We start from the raw sequence: 12,714 nt of genomic DNA, 5'->3' as shown, positions 1-12,714 counted from the left end.
TTATCATGTATGTTCTAGATCTGCAACTTGTGTTAGTGGAATATAGGGTTTTCATGCTATTTTAAGTATAATGCTTGTTTGCTGTCTTAATTTTGTTATTTGCATGATAATTAGTGGAAAATTGATAGAATGTTTAAACCACTTCTATTAGCCATTGTTTTCCACATAGAATCCAGGAAAAATGATGTTGATGCTTTTCTGGTTGATGTACAAGCCTTTTTGGATTTAATGTGCTTAATGGTTATTTATCTTGTTTATTTTATATCTCCACCTTAAAAATTGATTTTGATGTGAATCCAAATCTCATAATTTTGTATTGTTGTCTTCTATTAGTGCAATTTATTTCATAATTGTTTCTCAACAGATGATTTTAATCTTGCAATTTCGTGCTTGCTTAGCTTATCGTGCAAAATAGTTTCTCTCATCGTTCTTGTATGATTTTGTATTATTTTTAGCTAGATTGTTCTATTAACAATTGATTTCTTACTGTTTCTTTTATTTTCCATGCATTTCATGAGCAATTGCGCTCATAGTATCATATCTAATGCATGCACGAATTTTATTCTTTTAGAAAATGATTTGCTAAAGAACGTGACCCTTGAGCTGAGGCCGGCATAGAGGTCGAGTTTGAGCCCGAATAGAACCAAGGCAAGCAGCTAAGCATAATTGTCTCCTACTTTTTGAAATAAAATTGTTACTATGTATCTCTATGGGTTGCATGTGGGGTTATCTTTTTGCATTATTAGAACCTATGTTTTTGTTATTATGGACTCCCTTGCTTTGTTATCATATACCTTATCGCTCGAGTAGTATGGGTTATAATAACTTAATCTTACAATTTCTTAGCCATGCTTAGTGATAGAATGATCACTTGGTAAGGGAAATGGTTATAGGTTAATCAATACTGCCTCTAATGAGGTTCTTTAATGTTGTTGAATAAATGAACATGATGGGTAATTTTGGATACGAGATTTGAGCGGTGTGTAGGAGTTGCAACCACCAAAGTTCACAAGTTAACACATAGGGATACATATTAAGCGTCTTACGTCGCGATACAAGACTACTCAAAGCTAACGATGCAACTTCACATCCACTCCTAACCAAACATACTTCTAAAAACACCCCTGAGTACATTAGGACAACCCCACATGAGATAAGATAAGTTAAGAGCATCTTGAATAAACAAGTAAGTGGTTACAAAACAACGAGGGCGTGATTAAGTTTGGAACAAAATTTGTATTCATTATTATTTCACAAAACTTCATTAAGAGGGTTGAAACACTCAAGTAATAGGTAGGGTTCATTGAAGGTAGAAAACTAAGGGACATATTATTTCTAGAGTTATCTTCAGGAAGTTTTCAAAGTGCTTTAGTACAAAACCCATCCTTATTTCTGTCATGCTGATTTTTATTCCATTTTCATTTGTCTCAGTGACATAGGCTGCTCGAGTCGTTTAAGGGCCCAATTGCCATTTAAGTTTTAGTTTTAGGGTCCTTAGTGCAAAACATAGGGGCATCGTTGTAAACCATGAAAAGTTCCAAGGGTCGTGCTATAAAAAGAGAAATTTCAAATTTGAATAAAATGCATTGAAATGGGTGAAACTTTGGAAATCCATATAAACTATAGAAAAATGATAAAAATGCGAAATGAATTTTGCTAGCTTTCAAATGCTCATATCTGACTAGTAAAAATACTTGTTCCTAAGAAATATGTGTTTTTGATGCTTATAAAAATACATGTTGTTCAATCTCTTTATGATGGAATAAATAGTTCCCATGCTTATACAATCCTGATAATTTCACAAGAGTCTCTGATAGTGTTAAAAATCCTGCTGTAGAATTTGTAGAGCTAAACAGATGGTAGAACTCTAGTTATAAATCATTCTTCATAATCTGTAGTGTAACCATATTTGATTTTTAATAAATTCTATAGTTGTCAAATTCATCCCAACTTTTTACAGTGGATTTCTTGTGCAAAGGCAAAGCTTATGTAAAAAGTTCATGTTCATATATTAGCAGATGCTTCCTGAAACATTTATTCATGTTAAAAGCTAATTTATTTAATAAAGATAATTGCTACTAAAAATTGTAGGCTCACAAATGATTATTTATACTCTTCATCAGTACCATGATCATTCCTAAAAGGTTGATAAACAGTACCAACACACCACAACCTGTTGTGTTTTGAATAATAAACTTCTAAGAATTTTATATGTGTACACAATCACCATCAAAATAAAAGCCATGTTTTCTTCCCAACCAACTTTGTTTTGTGAAGAAAAGAGATGTTATAAACTTGTCTAGGTGAATGTGTCCAAAAGGAAAGAAAGGTGTATAAACTTGTCTAGGTGAATGTGGCCAAAAATACACCCTATGCTTTTGTAATGATTAATGAAATAAAATCTACGTCGTGAAAGATTATAAAAGAGATCTTATGCATATGCATCTTGTATAGAAGCTAACCTCGCTAACAAAACGTACGAGCTCATCCTGGAACGCGAAGAAGGAAACCCTCCTGCTGAACAGAACGTGATCTAGTAAAACTAAGGCTTGAACCAAAGTTCGGAAGAGCCCAAGGCTGATTCAGGGCAGGAAGGCAAGCCCTGGATCATTACCCTGGTTTCCAAATTATGCAATACTTATGTTACTTATGTTTGTGCATTAAGTTCATAGGAGTTGTATTGAAACCTTAGTTGCATGCTCCTAGTACCCCTGTTTTGAATACTAGCATGATAAGTCGTTTAATTGCTATGCTAAATAGAGACACGGTAAAAGTCGAGTGATTTCCTGTCACTCGCGAGCTATAGGAGTTGCCTGTTTAGTTATGTTGGAATCATAAGGTTGACGGGCGGGGCTTGGTACTCTGTTCTGAGATGGTTGATGCCCCATCTGTATAGAGAAAAAACTGCTAAGGTTGATACGTGTGGGAGTCTTGGTCAAGTTTTTGAACATACTAAACACATGCTGAGAGTATGGGGAATCAATAAGCCTAGTACCTAACTGAACCAGTATGGACCTTTACCCTGCTCTCTCTAGAACCGGGTTCCCTTGGTGCAACCTGTGGGTATAAGTGCGGCCACGGCACGGCGTCGTTGCAGGAACCGGTGGGGCCTTATATCCAAGGGAAGTAGGCTCTGGACAAGTGTCGCGAATTGATGGGAACCGTTGATATATGTGAACCCATTGTGGAACGCATATGTCGTGTGTTTAGGTTCACCTTGCAAGGTTAAGAAATTCGATTCGAATCATCTGCTTCTCATAGTTTGGGACTGCTTGACCACCTTTCCTGCATTGAGTAAGAAGATGAACAAGGATGAGGCTTAATATTGATTGTTCTACCATGCTTGCTTATAATAGGTGCTCATCTATAATGGTTAATCAACTAGAACTTGGTGCTAAAACTTGAAAGCAAGGATCTGCCTTAGAAGCTTTTGGCAAAAACAAACCCCTTAGCTAAAAAGCCTTGCATGTCTAGGAGTCGGTGGATTAGATACCACCTGACGGGTAAGTCTTGCAGAGTATTAGTATACTCAACCTTACTTGTGTCTATGTTTTCAAGTAATGTTGTTGATGATGTGGTTGCTAGTGTTACTTGGTCGTACCAGCTCCCTCCGGGATAGACGGTTGAGTGAGACCCATCCTCGGTGGGCGAGGACCGTGGTGAGTAATATCATGGATGGCTTCTGTTGGGGACCGTCCCACAACGCACCTTGAACGGCGCTGGAAGGAACCCTCTCTCTTAATCGGCTCCAACCTCGTCACTTTCCCCTTTTATGAAGCCAACAAATAACCGAAGTCAACTATCACGAAGGTGTCCACTCTGTTGTTTTGCAGGCAAGGACTCGCGAAGTTGAATCCCCCATGGAGCTCCCGGCGATTTGGCTTCGGGGAGATTCCGTGACAAGAAGCCGAAGTTAGCTGACTTCGATCGAAGAAGGCGGGAAGTTTACAGAAGCTTGCTCAGTCCCGACGAAGCTTATGAATGAGGAAGAGAGTAATCAAGACATCCCTGGGACCACACTACAGTAGGATAGTGTTGATGCCAGATTTCGTCACGAGTGAAATCGGCGCTAGGAGAAGAGGAAATGGGAAAGTACAGTTGGAAATCCGCCGAATGGCGCTACAGTCCAAGATCGGCCAAATGCTACAGTGCGGGATCGGTCGATGACTTCTGCCTCGCTTAACCCTTGGGGTTCGGATTGGACACGCCAGGTTCCCGATCGGTTACCTTTTGCCGATGAGGAATCGGCCAATTAGGAGGTTGGAATAATTGGGCCGGTATGGGCTTGGAAAGGAATAGAAGGATGAAGGGGAGATCGGCCCATGAAGTGTATAATAACCAACCGAGTACGAATCGTGCTTGTAAATATTTGTTTTCTATTTGAATTAGAGATAGAGTTCTAGTCGGTTAAGAAGTCATCTGTACGGGGCTATAAATAGCTACCTTTGTAGATCTGTAAACATCAACTACTCAATACAACAAGTTACTATTTCCTCGTACTTACTTTCAAATAGGCGACTTCACCAAGTACTTTCTCTTTTCACGAGTTCGTACGGGTTGGCAGGGCTGCATCAACTTGATCTCCAGCTGATCTTGTAAGTTCCGTTTACCGAGTAAATTCTAAGCCTTAACTTCGGGCGCATCGCTGTTGTTTCGTTTAGATTTATTCACTAGTTATCGATATTTACTAGAAGCATAGGTTTTACCTGTTTTTCCAGTTTTATCACCAGTTATCCAGCTAGGAATCGGCAGTTTCGGCTTTCCTTATATTTTGCTATTTAATTTACTTATTTCACACATAGCCGATTAGATCTATTCCTAGTGTTGTTACTATGGCATTGTGTCGATTACTCCAGTAGTTTTTTTGTCTACACTGCCACAGTGATCGGTTGCTTTATAGCCGATTTCTTTATTACGGCAAATCGGCCGATTCCCTGATAAGCTCTCTCGAGATCGGAAACTTAGCCGATCGCGACTTCTGGACCTGACACGTGTTCTTCCTTGCCAATCAACAGGTCAGATTGGCTGGCACGCCGCGCGAACCGCACCATGGCAATCACCCGAACAGGAGTTAAGCAGATTCTCCCGGGTCGTGTGTCAGACGCTGGGAATTCGGTTGACCGATTTCTAGCGCCAACACACTTTTGGCACGCCCGGTGGGACCAATACAACCGCCGCCATGTCGAAAGCTGCTGAAATCTCCGAAGATAACGTCATCGAAGTGACGGAAGCAGACCTCAAGGACGACCAGAAGGAAGAATTAGAGAAGCAGACAGCACTCTACCGAAAGATATGCCTGCAGTCCTTCAGTCACTCCAGAAGCAGGGAAACCATCAAAAAATCTCCGTTTCCAGCTCCTCGCCAGATCACGATCTCCGAGGACTCGGACAAGATGGCCGAGATGGTCCAACAGTCCGTTTATCACGCCTTCATTGATCAATCGCCGGTACTCGCAAATACGGTGTACAATGCCGTCGTCAACTCCTTCACTAACGGGGTACCTCAAGGATACAAGGGGCCGGCTTACACCCAGCCGATTCCACCGAACAAGGCTTATTTGAATTCAGTTTCTCAGCCGATCCAATTTTCTGTTGGGGGTTCAGGCGCTTCATCATCATCGGTTCCTATAGGATATGGTGGCACACAATACCTTCGGCCACACCCCATCCAGCTGTCCTCTGCGCCGTTCCCTCCAGTTAGCCCATCGCCTTGGGGGGCACCATCAGCTACGGCCGTTCGGGATCAATCGGCCGGTCAAGGAAGTCCCAATTCCAGGCATCTTTCCAAGCGGCCACTCGACCAACCGTGCCGCCGTACCAACCTGTTGCACCAGAGATGAGCAAAACAGCAGAGCTCGTGTTATATGATGAAACGAGTGGCTCATTCAAACAGCCGACCTTTAATACACAGCCGGTTTTCACTCAGATGCCACCTGCTTTCACTCAGCATCAGGCTATTCCACCTACGGTATACCAGCACGTGCCAATACCTCAGCCAACGGTTCACCAGCAACACCCGGATTGGTCGGCACGTATCGCAGAGGTGATTCAGGAACAATTCGGCTTGAAGCCGAAGGTACAAACTTACACCTATAGGACACCATACCCGTCTACATACGACCTACTGCCGTTTCCCCATCGGTATAAAGTTCCTGACTTCACCAAGTTCTCGGGGATGGATGATACTTCAACCGTGGAGCACGTGAATAGATTCATCATCCAATGCGGAGAGGCAGCTACGCAAGATGCTCTACGGGTGCGGCTGTTCTCGTCATCTCTGTCTGGGTCGCCCTTCCAGTGGTTCACGACATTGCCGCTGAACTCGATTATCACGTGGGCTAATTTGGAAAAACAGTTTCACAAATACTTCTACGCCGGGGTGCATGAGATGAAGCTGTCCGATTTGACCAGCCTCAGGCAGAGAAGCGATGAGCCGATATCCTCATATGTACAGAGGTTTCGGGAAATCAGGAACAAATGCTACTCTTTGGCTCTAAACGACGCACAGCTGGCTGATATAGCCTTTCAAGGTCTCCTGCCCCACATCAAAGAAAAGTACGCCTCACAGGAGTTCGAGAGCTTAAGCCAAATCGTCCACCGATTGTCTGGACAGGAGGTACGTTCTTTCGATCCACGGAGGAACTTCCAGAAGAAGGTGGCGTTCCTGGAAGAGGTTGAAGCCGAAGAAGATGCTGAGGTCGGTCTGGCAGAATGGGTCAAAGGAAAGAAGCCGATATCATGCCCATTCGGCAAGAAAGAACCTGAAACGTTCGGCTTTGACACGTCAAAGGCCGATAAATCTTCGACCTTCTCCTCCAGGAAGGACAGATCAAGCTCTCGCCATATCATACAATACCTTCTGCCGAACAACTAAAAAAGATGAAATATTGCAAGTGGCACAACGCTACATCCCATGACACTAATGAGTGCAAAATCTTCCGGCAGCAGATACAGTCGGCCATTGAGCAGGGCAGACTTAAGTTTGAAGTACCAGCAAAATCGGCTAAGTCGATGAAGATCGACCAACATCCCTTCCCCACCAACATGGTTGATACAGGGAAGAATTCGCTCCAAACAAAGGTGCTGACATCCGAATCGGCTAAAAAGAGTGGTGCCGTAGACCCCAGAAATCAAGCAACGCCTGAAGACGTTAAGGGGAAGCGGCGGATGGAGGACGACGATGGCGAATCAGAAGAGCCACGTATTACTTCCCAGTTCCTGCTCCAGAAATATCAGCGTCAGCATGAATGCTCAAGATCCCGGGAAGAAGCGATGCGGCGGCACGAAGATCACTGGAGGTGCCCGTTCTTCATCCACTGTTGGGAGAATAACCTCAGGCTACCTTTGGCCGATAATTGCCCAGAATGCAACGGCCCGTATCGTGGCAATCGGCCATTCAACAGGTCTCGCTCCAGAGACGAAAGACCAGAACCGATCAGCAGGAACTGGCGCGACCAAGACGACCAGCGCCCTCCCGTGCGTGATCGGCTGGGGGGCAAAAGTGACCGATATGACCGGTCGGAAGATAGACGCCATGACAGACAGGGGGGCAGGACTGATCGACATGACCGGTCAGAAAACAGGGCCAACGTTCACAGTCAGCTTGAAGAGATGGCCGATGCTCGGGTGACAGACGAAAACCCGTTAGGACGTGAGCCGGAATGGGAGCGCGCCAGGCCAAGGACCAAACCAGTAAACCCCAGGTGGTGTCCCGATGGATTGACCAAATCTCAAAAACGAAGGATCCAACGTCTCCGCCAGTGGGAACAGCAGGAGGAAGAACAACAAAGCACGACGGACAAGAAGGAAGGCAGGCCTCGGGTATGGCGCCCCAAAAGAAACGACAGAGAGGGCGACGAATCGGCGGGTGATGAATCGGCAGCCGATATCGGCATGGTTTTCATACTGCCGATGGAGTTTATGACTCCTGCCGACCGACAGGATGCGTCGGCAATAGAAGAACAGATGGCACAGTTGGCTTTGGAGCCAATGATAGCCACGTTCGAGAAGCCCGAGGACGACGAACGACAACACATGAAAGCATTGTTTCTCAAAGGGCATGTCAACGGCCGCCCCCTCACCAGATTAATGGTAGACGGAGGAGCTGCAGTCAATATCATGCCGTATGTCGTACTCCGGAAGCTTGGGAAAAGCGATGATGACTTGACCAAGACGGACATGATGCTCAAGGATTTCGAAGGCAACGTGTCCCCTGCTCACGACGCCCTCTACGTCGACCTCACCATCGGCAGTAAAACCCTTCCCACCACCTTCTTTATTATTAATGGCAAGGGATCCTACAATATGTTACTCGGCTGGGACTGGATACACGCAAATTGCTGAATCCCATCGACGATGCATCCATGTCTCATACAATGGGTCGGCGACAACATCGAGGTAGTCAACGCCGATTCCGCATACAGCATCGCGGCAGCCGACACGCAGCAGTGGAGCTGCGAAACCGTCAAGTGCATATCCGGCAGAGTATGGGATACCGATTTCCTGAAGGTGTCCGATTTTGGCCTACAGCCGATCCGAGCAGTCGGCTCCGAAGACTCAGAATAAATGGATCAGTTCGCCCGAGAAGATGGGAAGCTAGGGTACGGGTTCACGTCGGCCGATTCATTGGAGATGATAGACTTAGGCGATGGTACCAAACCAAGGCCGACTTATATTAGTGCAAATTTAGACCCAGAATACAAATGTAAATTGACAAATTTGTTAAGAGAATTTAAGGATTGTTTTGCTTGGGAGTATCATGAGATGCCCGGTTTAGATCGATCTATTGTTGAACATCGGCTACCCATAAAACCAGGGTATCAGCCATACCAATAGCTTGCACGGCGCTGCAATCCTAAAATTCTACCACACATAAAAGCCGAAATAACTCGGCTAATCGAAGCGAAATTTATTCGGCAATGCCGTTATGCTGAGTGGATCTCCAACATTGTACCAGTGTACAAGAAGAACGGAAAGTTACGTGTGTGCGTTGATTTCAGGAATCTTAATCAGGCCACACCAATGGACGGGTACCCCATGCCTAACGGCCGATGTACTAATAGATGCTGCCGCGGGACACAAGGTTATTAGCTTCATGGACGGAAACGCTGGATACAATCAAATACTAATGGCCGAAGAGGATATACCCAAAACGGCCTTCAGATGCCCGGGGCACCTTGGTTTATTCGAGTGGGTGGTGATGACTTTTGGCTTGAAGAAAGCCGGCACCACGTATCAGAGAGCCATGAATTACATATTTCACAAACTCATCGGCATTCTGGTAGAAATCTACATCGACGACGTCGTGGTCAAGTCCAAAGGATACGAAGAGCATCTAGCCGATTTACGAAGAGTGCTAGAGTGCACTAAGAAACACGGGCTGAAGATGAACCCCAATAAATGTGCCTTCGGCGTATCCGCTGGACAGTTCTTTGGATTCATGGTGCACGAGCGGGGAATAGAAATCAATCGGAAAACCATAGCGGCTATCAACAAAGTCGTGGCCCCGCAGAATAAAACTGAATTGCAGTCTTTAATTGGCAAGGTGAACTTCATCAGAAGATTCATATCTAATCTGTCTGGGCGGATTTAGGCGTTCACACCACTGTTGAAGTTGAAGCCTGACCAGGAGTTCATATGGGGGGAGGAGCAACGCAAAGCTTTGGAAGATATCAAGCAGTACTTGGTTTCACCACCGGTATTGGTTCCTCCTCAGACTGGTAAGCCATTTAAATTATACTTATCAGCCGATAAAAAGGCTATTGGGTCGGCTCTAGTCCAGGAATTCGAAGGCAAGGAACGAGTGATTTATTATGTCAGTAGAAGACTTCTGGACGCTGAAACAAGATATCCTCCGGTGGAGCGGTTGTGCCTATGTCTTTACTTCTCATGCACCAAACTCAGGCACTATTTACTGTCGGCAGAATGCGTGGTCATATGCAAAGACGACGTAGTAAAATACATGCTATCACTGCCGATCTTGAAAGGTCGAATCGGCAAATGGATCTTAGCTTTGTCAGAGTTTGACCTGCGGTATGAATCGGCAAAAGCCGTCAAGGGTCAGGTCATGGCCGATTTCGTCGCCCAACACTGCGGACTAGAGATTACCCTCGTAGAGCCGGCGCCTTGGACTTTATACTTTCATGGGTCGTCATGTGGGGTCGGATCAGGAATCGGCATCGTTCTCATATCGCCTCGGGGGGCAAGCTATGATTTTTCTCTGCCGATAGAAGCTACGGTCACTAACAATCAAGCGGAATACCGAGCTGTATTGAAGGGCTTACAACTACTAAGAGAAGTCAGGGCCGATTCTGTCGAAGTCTTTGGGGATTCCATGCTTATTGTGGATCAATTAACCGGGAGGTTCGAATGCAAGGACGATGTATTAAGAATTTATTATGAGGAATGCTTACAGCTCTTAAAAGAATTTAAATCGGCAATAATCGAGCACATCCCAAGGGACCACAACGAGGATGCCAACAAGCTCGCCCAGCATGCATCTGGATATCGGCCAATTCTAGGCGCTATGACTCTGGAACTCGCGGCCGATGACTGGCGGAAAGAAATTGCCGACTACTTGACAGATCCGTCTAGGAAGGTGGAATGACGGGTACGTTTTCATGCTACTAAGTACGTACTGCTCGAAGACGACCTGTTCTACCGAACGATTGACGGCGTCCTACTCAAATGCCTGGGAACAGAGGAAGCCAAGACTCTAATGGGAGAAATCCATGAAGGGGTATGTGGAGCACACCAATCGGCCCATAAGATGAAATGGATGATCAAGAATAATGGGTATTACTGGCCAACGATCCTCGAAGATTGTTTCAAGTATTATAAGGGATGCCAGGATTGTCAGAAATTTGGGAATGTCCAACGTGCACCCGCATCGGCCATGAATCCCATTATCAAACCATGGCCGTTAAGAGGATGGGGAATACACCTCATCGGCCAAATTTACCCACCATCAAGCAAAGGGCACAAATTCATTCTGGTGGCTACCGATTACTTTACCAAATGGGTGGAAGCAATCCCATTAAGAGCCGTAACATCGGCTATCATGGCCGACTTCGTAAGGGATCATATCGTCTACCGATTCGGCATTCCCCAAACTATTACAACCGATCAGGGAACAATGTTCACATCGGGGGAATTCGAAGAATTTACAGCCGACATGGGGATCAAATTGTTAAACTCCTCTCCGTACTACGCCCAGGCCAACGGCCAGGCCGAATCTTCCAACAAAGGGATAATCAAGTTAATCAAAAGAAAGATAGAGGAGCAGCCGAAGAAATGGCACCTGTGTTTAACCGAAGCCCTATGGGCGTACAGGATGGCTTGTCATGGGGCCACCAAGTTATCCCCTTATCAGTTGGTGTACGGTCACGATGCAGTACTACCGTGGGAGTCAAGGGCGGGATCGAGATGCATTTCGCTCCAGGACCAGTTAACGGCCGACGACTACTCGTCACTCATGAAAAGGGAACTCGATGACTTGGCCGGCCAGCGGTTAAGAGCCTTGATAAGCATCGGAGAAAATAAAAAGAAAGTAGCCAGATGGTACGATAAGAAGGTCAAAGTCAAACAATTCTCCCCTGGGGACTTGGTTTGGAAGTTAGTATTGCCGATTGGGTCGAAAGATCCTAAATTCGGAAAGTGGTCCCCTACATGGGAAGGGCCGTATAAAATCGGCAGATGTGCTCCAGAAAATGCTTACATTCTGGAGACAATCGAGGGAGAAGAGTTTACTAGGGCTCTGAACGGAAGGTACTTGAAAAGATACTACCCTAGCATATGGGTCGGAACATAAAGAAGTAGCCACAATACAACGGCACACAGCTAATCTATCAACAGGGTACGGCCGATACAAATCGGTTCATCTAGAAAAAACATGTAATCGTCCAAATCGGCCGATGTATTTATTCGGTACGGACGGTGGGTTACACGGCCGACAAGGTACAAGTCGCCCTTAGAACAAAAAATAATAATTAATCATTCTTCTTCTTGCGCTCTCTCTCAGCCCGACCTAATTCTATCATAAGACGGAGGTACTCTTCATCCATCTCTTTTGGAGCCTCACCATCCTTTTTCTTGCGCTCTCTCTCGGCCCGACCTAACTCTATCATACGACGGAGGTATTCTTCTTCTGTCTCTTTCATCGAAGCCTCCGCTTCGACTTGACGGGGGAGAGGGTGGCTCCGGTCCATGGCCGGGCGTGATGTTCCTGCCGCCGCGTCTTCAAGGGCGACTTGCGGAGGAAGCGGATGACTTCGGTCGGCTTGAGGTCGCCGGCGGGCATTGCCTTCCAGAAAGTCCAAGACCCGACGGGCGTCAGCAGAGATGTGTTCTCAAAGTTCGTCATGATGGGCCCTGATTAAATCCTTATCCTCCGTCGACAATGGTTCATCAGAGTGTATAACTTCGATGGCGCGCTCGAGTCCGGGGCTAAGGCGTCGAGGCTGGGGAAAGAAAGATTAAAAAAAGTGATCTTCTTCAAAAGAGTTAAACGGAGAAGAAGGATAAGGGTTTCACCTGGTTAACAGAAGAATAGGAGGACGATGAAGACATGACGGAAGGTTGCGCCAACGAGAGCAGATTGGGAAAATAAAGCCGAAGCCAAACTGATACTTTCGGAAGGGGGAGCCTAGGCTGGCATTTATAAGAGAAAGAGGCGTGGAAATTTGGTAAGGGTGCGTCCCATCGGAAGTAAGAAGGG

This window comes from Setaria italica, chromosome IV (assembly GCF_000263155.2).
Source record: "Setaria italica strain Yugu1 chromosome IV, Setaria_italica_v2.0, whole genome shotgun sequence".
Taxonomy (NCBI): domain Eukaryota; kingdom Viridiplantae; phylum Streptophyta; class Magnoliopsida; order Poales; family Poaceae; genus Setaria; species Setaria italica.
This window is presented reverse-complemented; position numbering follows the sequence as displayed.